We start from the raw sequence: 22290 nt of genomic DNA, 5'->3' as shown, positions 1-22290 counted from the left end.
ACCAGCACCAGTTCTTAATTTTCCTGCTTTGCAGCACAGAGGTAATGAAACAGCAGTGAGAGAGATGCAGGGAGGACATAGTTACACCACCTGAGTATCTTGGTGCTTGGCATGATCTTTTCCTTGTGGCAAAAACTATTCCAATCATCTCTGTGCCTTGGAAGTGTGTCCAACGTCTGCTGCCAAAGAAATACATTGTTTCATATCATATGGTATCACCCCTTCTCTTCAGTATATGTTCATTTGGTCTTACAGTTGCAGCCCATTCTGATTTTCCTATATATGTTAATTTGCATGAACACCCTGTGCATGAGAACCTCCCTCCCTCTGGTCCCCTCTCACTTTTCCTCCCTTTTTCTCTCTTGCTCTGCTACAGAGCTAGAGCCACAGATTTGTCTACCAAACACTTGGTGGGCTTATCCCAGTCCCACCATGTAGTCAGGCAGAGAGAAATTCCCCTGTAGAGATTAAGTGAGAAGAGTAGGTTTCTTAAGTGCAAATAAATCACCCATAAATTTATCCTCACACTGCTGTACCTAGAATAGTTTTTGAATATTTTCCAATTAGGTCTTCACTGACTTGAATTTGGTGCTTGGGAAAAATCTGTCTGAATGAGACGGGCCAACACGATGACTCCAGAAGTGACAGGGCTGCTTCATCCTGGGTCTGAGCTAATGCAACACACCATGCACTTGACTTGCACATGAACAGCAAGTCCAATGCATTCCAGAGCCATGGACACCCTGCCCTGGCACAGGTCACTTCTGTATTAGTGGCACAGTGAGTCTGAGGCCTTCAGAAATGTTCTTCCCTGAAGGGTTCCCAGGAACTGGGTGGCTCATCACACAAAACTGCTAGGTAATAAATTATGCTTAAAAGCACTGCTGTTTCATTAAAACTTTTAGACCGGGAAGGTCATGTCTGATCACCTTTGGAAGAAAAAATGCTCAATTTATGTACTATATAGATCATATCTCCACTGGTGAAAAACATCAGAAATTGTCTGGGGTAACTCTCTTCTGGTTTATACCATGGAACTCCTGTCCCTCTGCAGCACACTTCACTCATTTCTCTAAAAGATCTGACCTCTGAATACACAGCTCTGGAGTGCATCGGTCCTAACACTGAAAGAGGAACTCTCTCTAGACCAGTGCAGTGTTGATCCTCCCTGGTAAGCAGGCCAATTTGTGCCAAAGACAGTGATGATTTTTTTTTTCTCTCCTTTGCTGAGACCTCCCACCCGCTATGCACAGGGTCCTATATAACAGCTATAATAGAAGGTCTTTAACCTCAGCTAGTTGCAACTAAAAAGTGCCAGACTCCTTTTCTTACTACCAGTCTTCTTAGGACTGAACAGGCAATCATTTCCTTGAGACCACTTCTGTGTACTAAATTACATGGACTATCTCCAAAAAGCAATCACAACTCAGTAAGCTGCATGTAAGCTGGGTTACCTCTGTCCCCAACCCTCAAACTGCTCACACTAACCTTGCAGTGGTGTTGACAGACTCCAGAAATAGCCATGTCTAGTGTATTCTTACTACAAGTCAGGTCTGGATCATATCAGTGGGGGAGGTGAATAAAAAATGACAAGGGGAGCCATCCAGAGGGGTCTCATCCCTCTCTACGCACAGTCCACAAAGGTGGTACTGAACCATGCCCAGCATACAACCCCTCACTAATTGGATCACTAATGAGTGATCCATTTTAAAGCTGAAACTAGGGGTGCCTGATACTTTTTTGCTTCTTGCCTCTCTAATATTCCTCCTCACATTCCTTCGCTGCCGAAGAGATGGCACGACTTTCTCAATGTTTTCTTTTTCCCAACTCTTTCTTACAGTTTCTATTTCATTTTAATGCAAGGGCACCAATCCTAGTTTATGTCATAATAGATGGACAACAATAGTGCAATTTAACTAAAATAACATGCTAAACAGTGCTACATGTTGACGGAGTCATGATGGGTAAAATTTGGAGTGTTTTGGTGGTTTATATCTTCAAAGAAGAGCTGGCAAGTGTACAAAGTGACAAATGTATTTAAGAATCTATGCCATTCAAATGATACTACCACATGTCTGTTTGGGAATTTTCCCGTCTAAATGTGGGAATATGGGCGCAGATTCACTTGCATACTGTGTTCTTCTAACATAAAGTGTCAGCATCTTGGAGGGTGTGTCAGTGGCACCTGATGTCACCAGACACACATTGCAAAGAAGACAGTTGAAATAAGCGTAGGTTATGTGTGCCAGGCAGTCTTTATTTATTTGTTTATTGTAAAAAAGGAGGGGATCATGCTCAAAACTTTCTCACTGGGAATTTATATCAGCATGGGAAAGAGAAAAATGTGTAATTTGCACTTCAAGGCATTGCAGGTCCCAATCTTAGCTAAGTCGCTGGCAATTACGATACGAGACCAGATCCTGATGTGAGAGAAAATGATGAAAAAAAAAGCATTAATTTGCATCATTTTGGCTGAATTATTCTACATTTACACCAGTTTCACTAAGATGGAAGCTGGCTCAGGGTCTTTACATACTCTATACATTTTGTGCCTTTTTCTCCTTTTATTTGTCACAATAAGCCACCTCCCTTGTTCATTATTTTTTATTTGTGAAATGTATTCATATTCTCAGGGTCCATCTGCTAAAAGTATGCTATTTAAAAGAAGATGGCATCATTAGTTACCCTCTCTCACTATAAAGAAAGGAGCAGTTCCCATATTTTTACCCAGTTCAGTGGCTCAGTGGATGCACTAATCTTGCTGAACACTTCAGTTTAGATGGTATATCAATGAGGCATTCAAACAGAGCAGTTTATACACAAAAATTCTGTCTGCTTTGTAAAAGATTATCCTTTTATAAACACTCTGCGGAAAACATAAAAGCAAATAGGGGACAGCACATAGGACAGGAAAGATGTTAGCAGGGAGATTAATACTGAATGGGTCAAAATGAATGGTGCTTACCAAAACAAGGTCCAGATACTTTGGCTGCAGTGAAACATAAATAATGGGAATGACACATCGTTTATTCAGGATAATGAGTTGATCTGAAGTAGGGGCCTAGAACAAGAGATTAAAGATTAAATATCCATCTCCTGATGAATATCAGTAGCAAACTTTAACCTTTTCCTTCCAAAAGCACAATTTCTTTGAACAATGTCAGCACAACACGGTGAAGAAATGAGCTAAAGCAAACTTAATTCGCATTCTCATCCTGTAAGAAAACTCTGCTTCATATTTTAAGACAAAGAGTTTTATTTTTATTTCCAAGCTTGTAACTCTTTCAGAATACTTATATGAGAACAGAAAGATTTTGCTCGATGTTTTCTATTAGAAAAATCTGGCTTTAGCATTTATTGCTTACATTTTCGTTCTCTGCAATAATTGAAGAAAGAACATACCCATCCTGAACATTCACTTGGGTGGAGAGATAATGACAAAAAGCAGCCTGCTGGAAAAGCACAGCGTACCACATGCCGAATTAGAGTCTTGAATGCAAGGAGGACTTGGAAGATGTCACAAGCTTTGGATCAGGAAGGGCTGGAAGTGTAGCGAAGGGGGGAAAGGCACAGACAACTGGGGACAGCAGGCTGACTGTACTGCAGTGCTGGCAACCTGTTCAAGCTGGTCAATTAGTGGTCCTTCTAGCTCAAGATGCTGTACTGCAACTGAGGCAGAAGACATAGGACAAGTGGGAATCTGGATAGCTGTGGCTTGCCCAGAACTTGGAACAGAGCAGCTGCTGAATGCACGCAGCCAGCCAAGCCCCACATTGTGGTTTTGTTGCTGATGGCTGCCTCCTGAAAGAGGGATAAAACTGGGGGCAGGGGGAGGAAGGAGGAGGGGGCGAGACTTTCAAATGACATTTAGAAAAGAGCCAGGCTAGGAGGCAAGGGTGAGTTCAGCATGCTTTCACCTGCTCTGGGGAAAGGGGTTCACAAGCGAAAGGAGTTTATGGTTTCGTTCTACTCTAGGGAATGTGCTGTCCCAGTGCCAAACCAGCATGCATGTACAATTGGCAGTTTCTCCGCAGAAGAAGCCTAGGACTAGGAGCTGTGGAAAAGTATCCATTTTTACTTGGTAAATATTTGCATGCAAAACCAGATATTCCCATAGGTTTTTGTGAGGCTCTGTGAATTTGTTAAAAGGAAGAATTTTTTATTTGTGCTGGTGGAGTGTGCATGCATGGATGCACAGTTCCAGTGTGGACACAGTCCTGGGAGGCTGAGCACACTGAAACGGCATCTTGAAGGACACTGAAATACCTTTCAGAGGGCAGGTCCCACATTTTCCAAAATGCACACATTGGCAACAAAACAAAAATATTACCATCTCAGGCTGTCCATTTTCACCATGAAAACAGACAGGTTTCTCCTCTTGGGTCAGAGTCCTGAATTCTCTCAGGCAGCTTTCCTCTTGGGCTGTCCTGCAACAGCATCACTGCACTGCCCTCAACTTAAAACCTTCTGAAGACCTCCTGAAACCTCCTACTGCTGTATCAGAGGTAATATGCAGAGAATGGGATTGCAAGTTTCAGGAATGCCAAATAAATGCAGGTGAAGGAAGAAGACTTGGCATGCTGGACCAGTAGAGGAGTCAGAGCTGACATTACAATAGTAAGGGTGTGAAAACAAGACATATGGTTGGTTATCATCACAGTCAGCCAGGACCAGGCTCTACAGTGTTTGGCTAGCCTAGGTGATCCCACACTGGAGAGTGGGTCAGGTTTTCCTCAGCTGCTTGTGGCGGTGAGGGGAAGGGGAGGTCCATCTCAGTGCCAAAGTAGCAATCTCTGCTCCAGGAAACCAAAGTGCTGCTCTCCAAGGACACAGAGTGTGGTGCTTGGCTCAGCTGCTCTGACCATTTCCAGCACCTTGCACTGATTTCCAGCCAGACAGGCTTTTATCCTTGAGATACAAGCAGCGACTTTCCTTTTATTCAGAAAGAAGCAGCCATTTTCGAGCATTATCGCAGCACTGATAATACATATTACAAACAACAGAACTGTGAAAGGATGCCAGAACCCTGTTGCTGACTGATGCCTGACCTTAGGAAAGCCCACTTAACCATGCCACACCACAACGTTTGCCTCTGCAATGGGGACCATTGCAGGAGTCACTGCCAGGGTCCGTACTGCCATGTGTGCTCATCCTCTCAGGGGGCCCAGGGGCTCCTCACGCAGCAAAAGACACTTCCCATAGGGTCTGTGGAGGATATTTGAGCAATCCTATAATGAAAGTTGTAGATACACACACAACAACCCAAGCATGTCATATGGGAGAGAGCACAGCCTCCAAGGCCCCACTTGTGTCACAAAATGTGGGCACCAAGGCTTCTGGTGGCCTGTGCAGCCCTCCTCCCAGAGGCAATTGGCAGTGCTGGGCCTCCCTGCCTCACCTCACCTTGCTGTCAAGGAGGAGGAGGAACAGCTCCTGGCAGACCCCAGCATACGCCAGTGGGTTCTTGTCCTTTGAAAGCATTTGTGACTTGATTTAGAGTTAGCCCTTGCTAACATGAAAACGGTGATCAGCACAAATGAGACAGAGAAAGGACTATTCTGGGAGTATTTATCCAAATTACGAGGGCAGAAGTGAGCTTTCCAGGGTTGCTTTCAGTATTTACCTGTGAGCTAAAATCACAACAGTTTTTATTCATGGAGAAATGTCTGCTTGAACATCTGAGTATGTACAGGAATTAGGAGTTTGGGCTGTAGAATTAGATGGGTGTTTCCCTATGCAAAATGTCTGCTCTGGGAAAGAAAGCAGTCTCTTGCGAAACTGCTCTGGGAGGCACCAAAACTCAGGTGTTCACAGCTTGACTTGTGCAAGGGAACTACTTTTTTAAACATCTGCAAATAAACCTGTGCAAACAGACGTGAGCTTTCTTAGCACCCTCATCCACAATGCAGTTTGTCAGTCCCACACTCTCCTCCCCTCAGAGGGGGCTGACAGGTCAAGGCACCTGTAACCACCCAACCCCTACCCTGCAGCCGCCATCACGTACCCCAAGCACAGCACTTCCTGCCCTGGGTTTGCTCTGTAATCCATGAGGTGAAAATGGGCCACCATTTGCCTTGTCCTAACAGCTGAGAGGAATCCCACCAGAAAATGCCTGTTTCCCTTCATGGACTGTGAAGGGAGGTAACGGCTGTCAGCTTCTTTGGTTAGTTGAATCCCACCATGCAATGTTTTATTAGTAGCATTTCATTATTGAACCTTATGATGCAGGTATTGATTTGAACCTGTGTTTTTACAGGTGTGACTGATTTGCCAGATCCTCACGTATCCTGATTCAAATCATGTCAATTTTTATAGTGGAAGCCTTTGAAGAAACAAAAGTGTTTTTACATTGCTGATGTAAGTTTACTGGATGTATGTTACTCATTTAGCAGCCAAAGGAGATTGAATCAGGTAAAATTATGAGAAGGACAACTTTCTTCCATCATAGACTGGGAGGCTTAGAGTCTGTCAGAGATCTTTGGACGCTGAACCTGAATCAAAGTGTCACCACTGCAGTCATGGCGTTTAGACTTGTACCTGATTACAGATCTGAAATCTGGATTTAGGTACTCAGAAGTACACCAGCAAACCTTACCTATGGCATTCTAAGAGGGACATGGCCTGTCTGCACTTTGTCCAGTTCTGGGAACAGAGAGCACCTTTTGGCAACCTGATACTGGGGCAGCTAGCAAAGTCCTGAGGTGCAGTGGGAGGTTTGGTAGCCAGCAGCAGAGCATGTGGGGCTGCAAAGGCAGGCTGCCCCTCTTTCTACCCCTCGGGCAGAAACCCTGCCTGGCAACTCCCTTCACATCAAAGGAGCCTTCAAGAGGCCCTACCGATGGTCATGGGGGGGCCACAAAGGCAGTGTAAAGCTGCCTGTGCAGGGTTAGAAATGTGCTCCCATATGGTCTTGGATTGTACCTTTCCACAAACCAGCTGTACCTCTCAAATAAATACATACTGGGCAAAACTCAGAGACGCATCTTTCTGGAGATTATTTCCATCTGCGCATCACAAAGGATATATTGATTTAGCTACACTCCTGAGATCAGAGTGGAAACACTGTATAGCCGGGAAACAGACACATGTGCTGCTTATCAAAGCTATACATACGGCACGAAAGATAGCAGTGTGGAGAGCAACCAGCTATATTTGCACCAGCACACGACCTGTTCTATAGTTCTCTAAACTAAAGGAAAAGGAAGTGGTAAATGCTACTGTTCCTGGGCCATGCAAGTGGCATGTTAGGAGCACACCCATCCTGGTTCAACTCTCAGATATGGAATCCAAGTAGTTGTCAGTTGCTGTAGGTGTTAAGGATCCTCCCTCCAAGGCCTGTTTATTTAATTTATTTATTTGTCTTCCTTGGAGCTGCAGAGAAATGTAGTAATTGACACAATGGGAAAGGAGATCCCCGGAGATGGACCAAAGCGAGAAGTTGCTTCTCTGTCAGAGATGAGTGCAAAGTTGAACATGTCCCCAGAGAAAGGCTGTATTCTCCCTGTAAGGCTCTTTCACCCATCCACAAAAACATGAGTTACCTATTCCCCAAAATTCATGACATCTGGGTTTGTAGACGGTGACATAATTAAGCTCAAAAACTACAAAGCAAGAAAGCCAATTACCTAGATCACGCAGTGCCACTGTGTGCTGGCAATGTACAATAGTGCAGAGCCCTTGCATTGAAGCCATCATACAAAATGAGCTACTGTGGTTGTATGCACACTCACAGCAGGTTTCTTTCCCTACAGAAAAGGATCAAAGAGTTGGAGCACTTCTATGAGGACAGGCTGAGAGAGCTTGGGCTGTTCAGGCTGGAGAAGAGAAGGCTCTGGGGAGACCTTATTGTGGCCTTTCAGTACTTCAAGGGCTTATAAGAAAGATGGGCACAGACTTTTTAGCAGAGCCTGTGGCAATTGGACAAGGCATAATGGTTTTAAACTGAAAGAAGGTAGATTCAGACTAGATATAAGCAATACATTTTTTACATAGAAGGTGGTGAAACACTGGAAAACCTTGCTCAGAGTGGCTGTAGATGCCCCAGCCCTCAAAACATTCAAGGTCAGGTTGGATGGGTCTCTGGGCAATCTGATCTAATTAAAGATGTCCCTGCTGATCTCAGGGGAGTTGGACTAGATGTCCTTTAAAGGTCCTTTCCAACCCAAACTATTCTGATTCTATGACAAAGAAGCCTTAGTGGGATTTGGACAGGAGGTCAGTCTTCACACTCTCAAGAAGATGAAGGCCAAGAATCACTTGCTCTGACAAAAAAAGGTGGTGAAGTGCCCACAACACCAAGATAGAACTGCCATCAAGTCACTCTCATGTCTCCTCTGGTCTAATGCCCAGTGTAAGTCAGAGAAGCATAAAACAGAAATCTCTGTTGTCTGCAAAAGACAGTGCCCTTCAAATAAATGATCACCTGGCAATGCTCAGGTGAAGAAAGAAACAGTGACTTCAAAGCACACAGCCATCTGCTACAGTCAAACTGAGACCACTTGCAAGTCCAGGATGGCTGAAGTGAGTCATAGCATATTGTCTTCCCACAGTGAAGAACTGACTGTGGATGTTTGACCTCAAGACTGCTATCTAACCCAGGTAAACATTGAACTAATCTGGGAGAAAGGGGTCAGTGAATCCCGAACTCACTGATATTTCCTCAGCGCAGGACTTGCTTGCTCTGCAGTAACTTGCCCTCCAGCAAGAGAGACCTCCTGAGCAAGCACTACAGAATCAGGCACGAAAATGGCATAACTGCTTTTCCCTGGAAAATTCCACCCAACATCTGCACAGCAGCTGGATTTCCCAAGTCTGTTATCTCATTTCACTGATCTGAATGGATTTGCCCTCAGAACAGTTATGGATCTATATATATCACTCACTACTTGATTCCCCACAGTTTACCTGAATAACACAATTACTAGCTACACTGTCTCCCCTCGTCCCACCTCCAAATGTGAATTAATTCTGATCCATGACTGAGAAAAGTGGCACATGAATGGTTAGTTTGGTCCAAAACACAAATTGGTTCTAAAAATTCAAACCAACACTATCTAGAGAGATGCATCACTAAAATACTGGCCAGGCATGGGCACTCATACTGGGCAGCTCCTTAATTCAAGTAAGGTCCCACAGAAGAAAGTATGACTGTGGTGTTCAGCATGAGGTACAGACGCTGGGCAGTCTCTGGCAGCTTAAGTTTGAAGATTTTTATCTCAGATCCAGAGCCCCTTACGGCAGCTTTGCCATCTCTGAAACTAAAAGGCCACAAATAGTTTTATCACAAATCACTTATGCCTCCTACTGAAATGCACGTACATGCTGACAACTCTTCAGCAGTGGGGTATTTTTATACAAAGTCTCAAAAGAATGATGAACACATTCAAGGCTTGTATATTTCTAAGAGGCAGTTTTACAAGGTGTACCTCCTTACATGCTTATTAGACACAGATAGGTTTAGAAAGAAGTGTCACACACTTTTTCTCTTATTTTTTTAATTTGTTGCTGCTTATAACCTTTACATTTCACAAACAGATCAGGCTATTCAATGCTGTGTTCCCTAACGTCGGCCTCCTTTCTTCTTTCTCCCTACAACAAAAACGCTTTGAAGTCCTATGCTGTTATTTACAAGTATTCTGATATTTCTCCAGCAAGGATGTAATAGGAGCCAAAACAAGCCTCCAGGTGCCAATATTGCACCTGACAAATTAGGCACACGACTGGAAAAGGGTGGGTCCATCCTTCTGCCTAATGCTCATTTCCTCTCATTTCCACATTAACAGGAAGTAGTTGGAATGGAAAAAAAGGCTTTCCTTAAAGACCCAGACTATGAAAAGGCATGAAGCTGTTTCTCCTTGCAAACAAAAACTTGGAAGCCACCTACATCCTATGATTTGGAGCTCATTTACAGTGACTTATTTAACCCCTACTGACGGCACGATGAACAGGATGTTATGATTTATTTAACACTTAAAGCGGGTGTGAGAACAAGGTGGATGGTGCCCTTAGACGTAGTCTTTTCATAATTTATTGCTCTAAGTGCTTAATTTTTCCTCAGGGAAGCCTTTGATAGCTGGCTGCTGTGGTGTGGTTAAATGTATGCATTAAGCAGTAAAGCAGAAATATTAATAATAATACTAAAAATAATGACTGTAACAGAAGTTATTTCACCTAATAATAACTTTCACATATTGCTTAGCTGGAACTCTGAAGTGATATCCCCACACCAACTGAACTGGCTTGAGGACATTTAATGGAGCAACATAAAGTATTGAATTTACCTTGTGAGTAAGTCAGCTGCACAATCTAGCTACAAACACAAAGTAAACTCACTCTCACAAAATGCCGCATGGCTCCTAGAAGGCCACTGGAGAGCTGTAACAAAGCCAGCTACAGAAAAAAAAAAATAATAAAATTACTAACATCTCCTACATTGGTACCACAGGGTCTCTGACCATGAACAGACTCACAAAAAATGTTATGTCTGACTGGCTTTAAAGTTGAACTGTTGCTTAATAATGTTGTAGCATGCCTCAGAGGGTTTATCTTAAAGCACCTTCTTTTGAATGGTCTGTAATCTTTATCTCAAATACCGGACCATCCTTTAGACACTGTTTTTATGTCAAAGTTACTCAGGGAAATAATGCACAGATCTTCTACCCTCTGGAGATCAGTGTTCAGTTCTGCTTCATGTCAGTACATTGAAGGCCCTTGGTGACTTTAGCAAGCAAGATCTGTAGGAACACTTGCACCTGTGGATAAAGGACTTCAACCTTGAATGATAAATACATATTTCTAGTGTGGGTTGTGGTTTTTTTTTTTCCTCTTGAGCATGCATGCATGAACATAAGTTGTATTTTAATATGGACAGGCAGGTAATACATTTCACTTTTAGGAGATGAAATAATGATTTTAGCAAATTACATTCGTCTCTTTAATCTTATATTTCCATGCACACTGAGATAAATGTTGTAAAACTATCAATTCTGTCAAAACCTAACAGAAAGAAAACAAGAAACCCTGCAATCTTAATGTCCAAACTGACTGGTGATTATCAGGAATTAAATGTGCAGGAATTCCAAATCTTTTCTGATTGTAGATGTCTAGATGACTTTTGTTTTTTCCATAATTGTATGAGGTTCCTACATAGCATTTAAGAATCAATTATATTGCAATTGATGTAATTAACTCTAATAATCCAGTAAAAGTCAGTAGGAGGGCTATTCAAGTCAATAGAAAAGAGGGACTATATTATGAAGGTGTTATTAACCTATACAGATTTTTACCAGACATTTCCTTTTCTTACATAATAAATATACAGTGATGAGGAAGGCTGTCATTATAATTTAATGGGAACAATGGCTCTTCACTTCCTCTCCTGTACAAGCCTTAACTAATTCTACATACGGTGTATAAGTAAAATGAAGTCAAATGAATCTCGCAAATTAGCTGTTAATCGTCCATCAATCATCTGTTGCTCCATGATTAAAATCTGGGTTGCATTCAGAGCTGGGAGGGGTATTTGGGGAGTGGCAGGATCTGCATGTAACTCTTCCAGTTCATTTATTCACACACTTCTATTTTGCATTGCCAAGGGTGCTTACAGAAACCAGTCCTGAAGTCAGAGAAAGTCTCCTGAGGAAATGTCCAGCACTTCCCAAGATAAAGCAAATCTCTCATTTACACATTTATAGCCATTGCTCTGGCTTTAAGCACTGTGGCATATGAGAACCTCATTACTGCTTCTGAACTCAGCCAGACAACTCTTTTAGGGGAAAAACAGCAACACTATGAAGTCAGGGAAACTGAGGCAGTGACCTGCCATATGCTGTGCAAAGTGATGAAGATAATCCCTCTGTCCAAGATACTAACCTCTTTTATGCTCTAAGCCTTTTGCATTGCCCAATGAGGCAAAAGGGAGTTCTGCATGAACATAGCTATTAAAATCAAGACTTTTTAGGAAGTTCTGTCTTCACCTTCATCAGGTTGAGCATGAGCCTTATATAGATATAGAAGAATGCATTGATCTCATTAGCAGAAGTGCTTGTCTTGGCAGTAGGCAAAGACCAGTTAGTTGTCTGTGCTACTGTTATTCAATGTATTAGTTGCCAGCCAAGTGGCTGACTATAGGTGATCCTATTGTCTTGCACCTTGGCAGCCCCAGTTCAGGCAGCTCCTCGTGGCATCACTCCTCTCTCCCTCAAAAACCACCACGGACCTTTGTCGGTAGCTCCAAAACATAGTGACTTGGTGAAATACTGCCACTATTTTCCTCCATGGAGCTGAGGTTATCAAAATAGGTCCAGAAGGCAAGAATGGATGAAAAGAGAAGAAAAGAGAAGAAAAGAGAAGAGAAGAGAAGAGAAGAGAAGAGACGAAAAGAGAAGAAAAGAGAAGAAAAGAGAAGAGAAGAGAAGAGAAGAGAAGAGAAGAGAAGAGAAGAGAAGAGAAGAGAAGAGAAGAGAAGAGAAGAGAAGAAAAGAGAAAAAGGAAAGGAAAGGAAAGGAAAGGAAAGGAAAGAAAAGAAAAGAAAAGAAAAGAAAAGAAAAGAAAAGAAAAGAAAAGAAAAGAAAAGAAAAGAAAAGAAAAGAAAAGAAAAGAAAAGAAAAGAAAAGAAAAGAAAAGAAAAGAAAAGAAAAGAAAAGAAAAGAAAAGAAAAGAAAAGAAAAGAAAAGAAAAGAAAAGAAAAGAAAAGAAAAGAAAAGAAAAGAAAAGAAAAGAAAAGAAAAGAAAAGAAAAGAAAAGAAAAGAAAAGAAAAAAAAGAAAAGAAAAGAAAAGGAGAGAAAGCTAACATTATTTATTCTGGAGTAGTTTAAAATAACTATGGATTACCTGGATTTTCAGTGTAGTGTCACTGAATTTATACAAAGAATGAGGCTGAGACTGAGGAGGTTTGTTTGTCTACTGTTAAAATACCTTTTAAAATACTGGGAAGAGAGAATAGTTTTTGAAATCTCTTCCTATACAGACCCCTCTCCATCTTTGCTCATGTGTTCACATAGTATGTGTACTCAATTAAAGAAAGAGGGACATGCAACATTGCAAAAGATATAACACAGAAGAGTCCAGTAATTCCTTCTAACTACACTGCTGATATTTTTAAAAATCACAGCAGTAGGGCAAGTGCTCTACAGATATCAATAATTGCACCAGAGATGACCTATGTTGCACAGAATGAATGAGCTTTGACTATAGGAACACAGATAGGCAACCCTGCTGATTCCTGCTGAATAAACTTATTGTGAAGCTGGCAAGCAACAGCTTCCCAGGGCTCTTGGACCTGTGGCTTCATCTAGTCTAGAGCTCCTGAGAGTATATTTTTCTTTCTAACAACAACACACTTTCATATACTGCTAACACAGAAGACATTTCTGATGTTTGCATTGCAAGCTTCACTCACCGTGTACTTGATTAGGTGATATTTGACAAAGCCTTTGCTTTAATTCAGGAGCCAGTTCTGAGATAACAAGGACACAGATAGAAAAATCAGTGTTCCATGAGGCATTAAACCTCTTTTTTTCTTCTTGTGAGCCAAAGCAAAATGCTCATAGGTGTCACACAGCCCCACATGCCAGTAATTATTTCACCGCAGCAGGTACAACTCACCACAAAAGATGTATTTTGAAAATGAGAACTTTTCTTTAGGGAGAACAGCAAGGCTCAACTTCTGGGCATGGGAAGGTAGGTAGGATGGCATGTAAGAAGACTGAAATGTCCCTGGCTGCAAATGCCTCCCAGGGTCTGCGCTTTGCTGCCCTACACCACCCCAGCGCTACTTGAGATGCATAGGGGTGTTTTTCAGGTGTCTGGAACTGCAAGCCCATGCAAACAAGCTGTGCCAAAAATTATAGACTGAGACCTGTTGAAGTACAGCAATTCAGCAGTCAAAACTTCCTTTATTTAAATCCCCAAACACCACTTAGTTATATAATAATCTCAGTTCTTTCACACTCCATGAGCTTGCCTTAAATTGTCTGGAGCAGCTTCTCAGCCACCACAGAAGGCAATGGAACTGGGATGGTTCCCACCAGCTGCTGCTCTGCCCTGACTGCAATTGCATTTCATACACAAAAGATGACAATGATCTGCACAAAAAAAAAAACAACCCTGAACCAAAACAAAACAACCTCATACTCCCCACAGTGTGAATATTCATCTGCAAGAAAAGATTCCAGTGTTTAGGCTTCCATGGAAAATCAATATGGTCTTATCTTTATTTTTTTACTTAAAAAAAACACTTAGGATGACAGTATTAGGTAGCACTGTGAAAAACATCTAAATATAGCTGTAGATCATGGTGGGTGTGAATGGAAAACAAAGGAGTCAGGAGCCGAGCTCCTGCTGCTGTTACGTCACTCTGACACCCATAATTATGTAATTATGTACACTGCCCACTTCAACTATATCTGGACACCACTTACCATGATAAAAATCTGATTAATAACATGACATATAATCTTGGTTTCTTTGATGAGCATTAACTTCTGTCTTCTATATTTTTCAAACAGACAGGATATTTGTTTTGCCTCCCTTCTACAGGGAGTTTGGAAGAGTGAACACACAGAAAAAAAAATTTCAAAGAGTTATTTAAAATCTCATTGCTAGACTCATTTTTATCTCAGTGCAAAAACATGTTAAGCCACTTCTAAAGCACCATAGAGCATAAATTCTCCCGACAAACCCCAAAAAGTTTATAAATGCTATAACCCCCCCAGAGAAATTCACCTGGACTCAGAGCAGGCTTAGCTGTACAATCACTACACCTTTTTAGCCTGAGCACCACTTCTTTCACACTTAAAATGCCCTCATATGAGGTCCCCAGGGCTAGGCCGGTGGGTGGCTCGGGCGAGTGGTGCTGGTGCTGGCAAGGACCCCAGGGGCTTTGTGCTGGAGAAGACAGGTGAGGATGCCCAGTGCTGGGGGGCGAGGAGCAGCCGTGGCTGCCCCCAGCGCTGGACAGTATCTCATGGCACCTCAGGTGTTTCTCACAGCAGCCCCATCACACCCTCTTTTGCTGTTTGTGCCCAAAAGACAGAAACTGCAAATTTCTACAACTACACTAATGTTTGGGCAAAGTGAAGGATTTTAAAGGCCTTGAGACCTCTTTTTTTTTTTTTTTTTTTGTATCTAGAAAGTGAGAATGGAAAAAACCAGAACCGGCAAGAAAATATATAAAAACAATGCCCTCCAAGATGAAAGAGGTTTTATTTTTTCCTTTAGCTAAATGAATATTGAAAAAACATCTATCTTGCTATGTTTGTCTTCAGCCCCTAAGGTTATCCTAGCTGGCTTGTTTCACAATTCACCAGGAAAAACTCTCAAGATATTTCTAAGATAACCGTTAAACGTCTGACTTTCATCTACAATAGGCGAAATCTGTATTGCCAACAGCTTTCTCAAAATTCCACCTTAAAACAGTTTTAGTACCACCAGACCAGAAGGGTTTGATGCCAAAGAGCTGTTCTGTCCTATTGAAAGCAGAGAATGGCTTCCTCTGCAATATGTACAAAGAGCAAGGAAATTTACTCAATTAATGTGAAACACAAAATGGCATCTGCCATCTGGAGATGCACACAAAAGCCATGGGCAGTCAAACACTTCTTAAGACTTTGGCATGTAAAATTAACATATTTTAAGACTTAAAGGGACATGTGAGCTCCTAGTATGCGGGATTTCATTTTTCTCACTGCAAAATAAAATACACAATAGAGTATTTCCAATGTAATGTCCCAGAAACAGCAGTGCTAACCAGGTACAAAAATTTGCCTGTGACATCAAGACTATCTTTCATGTAATGTTGGATGGGAATTGAGCAGTTGTTTATTTAAATGCACGTTTTTAAACAATGGACAGAAATACACTTTCACTAAACTTTACAACTCCACTGAAGTGTGTTGTGTTACTGAGACCGATGTAAAAGTCTCATCATTTCTTCTTATTTGATGCTGTGCAACCACTCTGGATTTGTTTTTTTGTTGCAAAACCAGAGTGGTGCTGACTAATCAAGCTTAGTGCAGGTTCAAAGTGGATAGAGAGGGCTCTCTTTACTCCAAGCATTTTTAAGTATTCTTTTCTTGGATAAAATGAAGAAAGTTCAGCTCCAGTGACTGTTCCCTTTTGTCTATTTAAAAACCATACAGCTTTAAAAAGAGCATGACATATGGTATCTAAGTGGTCACCACCATAAATTATTCAACCTCTGCTCACTGCACAAACGTAAATCTAACAAAATGCAAAAGCTGAGGCCTCACCACCAAACTCATGGCTACATATCCTCGGCTGTGTCTTTGGCACACATCTGGCCACACAGATCTGGTCACTGCATCCAAAATATTAATCCAGACACCCACTGCGATGTACAAATTTACCTGCTTTTTACTCTACCTGCAGCCACCCTTTCGACACTGCCCAGGAACCCCTGAGCTGGGCTGAGCCCCCCTATATTTTACAGCACAGCCTTCTCACCCTGCCTGTTAGGTGACAGCACAGCACTGTCACTGGGTTTCACAGACCCTGTCTCGTGCACTGTGCTGCAGAAAGGGTGACAAAAGCAGACAAGAGGGGGGAAAGCAAATCCGTTCCCACTTAAGACAGAGTGTGTGGTTCAGCAGCAATCTCCTGCACAATGTTGCTTGAGAGAATCAGGATGCATGCACAAATTTTCCACATCTGTCTTGCAAAACCAACCTTAATTCATGCACCCCACAATTTTGAGGATTTTTTCCCAACTGTCTTTTAGCAGATGCTCTTCCCCGCCCCCCCAAAGCACCAAAGCGAATTTTTCAGAGTACACAAGCAAGTTGTTTCATGGAGAAATTCGGCGCTAAGGACACCAATCCTGCAAGTACTTATTGATGTTAATTCTGATAACATAGCCAGTACAACACAAGAAGACACTGCATTTATTCAGATGTGTAGAAAAAAGGTGGCAACAAGGTTAGCAGAGTTGAAGTATTAATGAACGAGTGTCAGGTGAAAAAACTTCTTAAACCGTGACCCTGTCCCTCACTTGGCAAGGTTCCTGTTTTATTATATTGACAAAGATTTGTTTTTTAAGGATTAGTTTTGCTGATTATATTTTTAGTTAAAGCACTCTTAAAGGTAACCTGGTAAAAAAAACATAATATGAAGCAGAAGATGCAAAAGTCATCACTCCACTATCAACATTCCAACATTCACATGGCTTGTACATTTTGTGCTACATTTTAAATAGAAGAAGAAAAAGAAAAAAAAGTACATCAGCCAGAAAAAGCGGACTGAAAATGCACTAAAGCATCATTTAAATTTTATTTACCACTTTGTTGATTTGTGCTTGCATTTGTGAGTGTGTGTGAGAGCAGAAACAGACACAGGGGCACAGAGAGAGAGGGAAGAAAATGACTCATGCCTGACAATGTTACCATGTAAATGGTCATAGCTGTGGGCTTCCCTGGGGGAATTTGTAATACCACAGCAAAAATCTAGCTAGCCTGCAATTACGGCGCCGGCAGCAAGTCCCTCCAGCACGAGCCATAATGTCTGGCTACAGCTGGTGGGAGCTCTCTGGCTCTGTCCCCACACTGGGAGCATCCTGGGCTATAGGGACTGGGTGGCCAGCGTGGGGCTGAAAGAGCTGCCGAGACAGTCCCAAACCTCCAGGTCAGCAGAGCTCTTCCAAAAACTGCTGCTCTCAGAGTGATGGGAAAGAGAAGATGCAGGGACCAGATCTGGTGCCCAGAGATATCAGCTCTAAATGTTTCAAAATGACTGAAATATAAATACATTACAAATGCCATTTAGGAGGCTTTCATGCCCAGCTCCTCTCTTAGCACATGCGTGTCCATTTGCTGCATGATCCCCAGCCACCTCTTCCTGTGGCAGAATCTCATCTTGCAAAAGAAGCCATCACGCCCCCAATGTGAAGGACTTTGCATTAAAAATAAAAATACAGTCCTCAGCAGAAAAGAGAAGGGTTCCTGGTGAGGAGCATGAACCCACGCCTGTGACAGACTTGAAGTGCAACATGACGGAGATGCTGCTGTAACTGGACAGCTGAGGGATGAGCTGGGGTTTCCAGGCATGTCATGGGAATGACATCCTATGGCTCCAGGGGCCAGGGCTGCTGAACCCGCTGCTGGCCAATCCTTGGAGTGTCACTTACATGAGCTCCAAAATAATCTTCTGGCCCACCCTTCAGGAAAAAGATAAGATGTCATGATCAGCTAATAGGAAGTGACAAGAAGAGAGAAAATGGATGGGGAGGGAGGGAAGGTTTTGGATTGAAACGGCATTATTCTTTCCTCTAATGCCAACCCTGCTAACTATAGGGCTGAGTTAATTACTGGGCTTTTGAGCAATTTGATCCATTTTTGCATATAGCATTAATTTTTCTACAGATACATATAACACAATTAACCTGTAGCTATTGAAACAATCATACATGGCAATCCCTTCAGTCTGCTGAGGAAAACATTGCACTTTTACAGAAAAAAGGATTTAATTAGGGAAAAAGATTGTGAAGAGTCTTTGTTCATCTAGTCTCCCAGCCATTGCCTTCCATCTGGCACAGAAACCCATTACCAAGACATCTGAGCATCTTGCACAAAAAAAAACCCAAAACAACAAAAACACAATACACAAAAAAACCAAACCAACAGGAGAGTATCAAGTTTCTGGCTTTCCTCCCTCTTCACGGTAGTAAATTCTATCTGTCAGACTTAGTTCACTTGCAACTAAGAATTCTGCTTCACTTCCTAATGAAATGTTAGCATGTCACTTGACAAGGTCCCACCAAGCGAGAGGTTCGGGCTGGAAAATGCTTGCAAAGTTTCTCCCCTGGTGCTGCTCCAAGGGCACCTCTAAGTGGGGGGGGACGACGAATGTGTCCTACCCCCTGCAATCACCCCACTGCACACACACAAAGCCCCTGGTACTCGGTCAGCTCTGCAAACTTCAACTAAAACCTCATCAGAAGCAGCAGGCTTTTCAGACCATAGCCCTGCCGTGCTCTTAATCAGTTCGGTGGGGGAAGAAGCGTCTCTGGTGGGTACAAAGCGCAGGACAAGGGGCTGCGGTATCCGTGCAGCAGCCGCACGAACAGCAAATAACAGCAGGGACCTGCTGCCTTCTTCGGTGGAGAGCCAAGCGCGTGCTACGGACACAAAAAGGCTCCCTTTACACTGTAGAGAATTCAGAGCTTAACCAAGCTGCAATATGTTTTGAAGCTTTTGCCAAAATGTACAAAAACCTGCAGTCAGTGTAGCTAGGCATTTGATAACAAGCACGGTTTCTTCTGCTCGACATATTTTCCTGGTGTATTTGTTTGTAAAGGTAGAGATAAGTATAGTAACACAATCTGTTCTTTAATACCATAGGCAAAGAAAAATCACTAGTCACTAGCTACAACAGTTTACAATCTTTGTCAGACAGCTGCAAGTATGTTTGTTTTTTTTATTCTAAATATCTCAAACAGAGCATGATCCTGAAAACCTTTCTTCCCTCCAATGACGCTTGTCTGCAGTAATAATACTAATGAAAAGCAACTGCTGATGTAAGGAAAGAAAAGAAGATGGGGCTCAGGTTCCCTATATAATGCTTGTAATGGTTATTTTCACTAAAGATAAGAAAGCAGACTTGTACATGCAATATCACAGAAACTAGGCATTCTGCCTCTATCTACAATTTTGACAGTTATCTATGGAAAAGCCAGACTTAAAAAACTCTTAAGAATAATTATTAGAAATCATAGCCAAAATACCATACATCAGCCTTGATTAGTTACACGAAAATGCAGCCGCAAATTGATAGTTTAAAAACAGGAAAATTAGCAGTATGATTAAGTATGAATGGCTAATAAAAAGAATTTTGCTAAAACAGATTAAGGTTCAGATCAAGGTCACAAAAGGAACTGATTGAGGAAAACTATCATTTTTGCTGGGACTCGGTAGCTGTTTTAGCAATGCTGCTTCCTCTGAATCACAGTGTTGTAATGAGAAATTAGACTGCTGGGGTTAATAAAGACTTGGCACATTTGTTTACCCCCCAAATTTCGGTTGAATCATTGTGGTCAAAGAAAAAGGTGAATTCCTTGCGTGCAAGTAGACAGAAAAGGATATAACTAAGCTAAGTGACCTCTAGCAAAATAGAAGGTGAATTTACACCACAGTTCCAGTGCTGGTGTTTGCTGTTAAGTCAGTCCAGGAGAAAAAAAATCTGCAAGTGACCCAAAGCCCTCTTTGTCCCCCATTTTCTTCCAGAATAAACAGCCCCACAGAACCCATTAGCAGAGGCTAGGCAGAGAAGTGCTCTACTAATGGGGCTCGAGATTTTTCCTTTCCGCCAGCTTCACCCCTTCTTGGCTGCAGATAAACTCCGGGCGCATACGCCTTTGCCCCTCTTTCTGTCCTGATGGGTCAAGAGCTGAACAAAGGCCTTAGATCCATAGATGTGGCCTAAAATACTGTGTTCCTAAGGGAAAGAGTTACAGGGAGACTTTTCGCTGACAGAGAGAGTCTCTCTTCTCACATTCAGCCACTAGCTTTCCTCTGCTGCCAATGGGACAGTGCTAGTGCCTAGAAACTATGGGCACAGCTGACCTCAGGAATTTCAAAACAGAAGAAATGTTCTGCATGCAGTTCCCCTCTAGAACAACTTTATTTTCTTTTCATCCCACTTGTAGGGAGCTGAGGTGATTCCCCAAGAGGCCAAAGAGCTGATGTGTGTTACCATTGTCTCACATTTTCATCGTTTGGATGGTATGTAAAAGAAAGCGGAAGGGACTACCAGCATTCACGTTGTTACCCACCACCTCGTGCTCCCAGACCCATGGGACCTCGGTGCCACTGAGTTATGTGGCAGCAGCATGCCCAGCTGCCCTCAGGAGAGGTTTCCCTTGGAGGGTGCAATTCTACACACACACACACACATAGGTCCAGGCTCAACAGGGAGGACTGGCTGTCCAGTAATGAGAATTTTAGCATCAGTGAAATCCCCTACTTTGTGGATAGAGTGTGCCAAGGAAATCAGTGGTCACATCTACAGTCTGAGGGCTAGAGAGAGCTGGGATTTTAATTTCTTTTGGGTTTTTTTTTTTGCCCTCTCCTGGGCTGGTATTTTGCACAAGGGGGACCTGGCATGTCTGGCCTATGCTGGGCACTATCACAGCCCTCCTGAGCATTGGGTTGCTGGTTGGTGGCGTAGCTATTGTTGTTGTTACTACTATCGCCACGCCTGATCGGGGTCAGCAAGCCAACGTGAGAGCTGTTGTATAACCCAGCAATAAAAAGACAGTCCTTGTCCCAGAACACACTCGGGTTGGTTTTCTGACAAGCTGTAACAGGTTCTGCGGCGGCACCTTTTCTGTCGCTAAATAAAGAACTTCTGTCTTGCAGAGCCTAAACCCATTGCTGAAAGATTGAAAGGAAAATGAACTAACAGGACAAAGGGGCTGTGAGCAGGGGTTTTTCAACGTTTGCTTGTTTTGATCTTAGTTGCAAGTAATTCACATAGAGAGAAGTGCATTGACGCTCAGAAGAAAATAAGTACTCAGTTTTAGACAGGACAACTGCTTCAGACCAAGCCAAATGCAAAAAGTCAGAATCATCCAGATAAGATTACTGGGCCAGAAACCACATTTTTATTAGTACATAAAACACATGTCACTTGACAATGAGTATCTGCAGCATGGAGTGAAATAACCCTCCAGCAGCGAAGTCAATATGTAAATCAATATTTCTGGTAAGGAAAATATCTTACTCATTGATATAGATTGGACTTTTTTTCTTTATTAATCTCGCAGGAAGTAAACAGCATATTTCTGTTGTAAAAGCAACTAAACAGTACTGCCAAACAAGTCTAATAATTCCTAGAATTCAATAGCATGAAGCTCTGAAACTATTAATGTTGTTATAAATGCCTTTTGACCTTTATGTCGGGGAAGTATTTCCTTTCCATAAAAAGGCACCTACAGTATTTTGGCCCCGATGTTGCTGAGTGTGAGTCCAGTAACTTCAGTAGGAGCTTAGGGCACTTTTTACATTATGTAGGTATCTAATGATTCAGCTACTCAAACTAGAATCCAAGAGATGTGAGTGCCTTCACGGTAATTGCTGAGACACCCTCTATCCACTCCTGGCAAGCTGTGCAGCGTTATGGAAAGGCACACAGATTGTGGAGGCCAGAGAGAGGGTCAGTGGGCAGAGCATGCCTCAGTGACATGCACCATCACTCGGCCTAAGGGACGCCCAGGCCCTTCTCCCTGCTCCAGTGGCGTATATTGCATTACAGAGCCATTACAGACAGGTGAAGTATAT

The 22290-nt window shown here is 42.4% G+C and overlaps 1 long non-coding RNA gene across 1 annotated transcript in view; it reads right to left on the bottom strand.

Moving 5' to 3' along the window:
• Positions 1-104: 104 nt before the first annotated feature.
• Positions 105-22290, bottom strand: part of LOC127383224 (uncharacterized) — a 31347-nt gene continuing 9161 nt past the window's right edge. The window contains exons 2-3 of the long non-coding RNA XR_007889133.1: positions 2966-3061; positions 105-179 (exon numbers count right to left, since the gene is read on the bottom strand). This is a non-coding gene — a long non-coding RNA (uncharacterized LOC127383224). The remainder of the gene's footprint in view (positions 180-2965; positions 3062-22290) is intronic.

The sequence above is a fragment of the Apus apus genome, chromosome 3 (genome assembly GCF_020740795.1).
Source record: "Apus apus isolate bApuApu2 chromosome 3, bApuApu2.pri.cur, whole genome shotgun sequence".
NCBI lineage: Eukaryota > Metazoa > Chordata > Aves > Apodiformes > Apodidae > Apus > Apus apus.
Note: the sequence above shows the minus strand (reverse complement) of the source record. Positions and strands in the feature narration are given on the sequence as shown.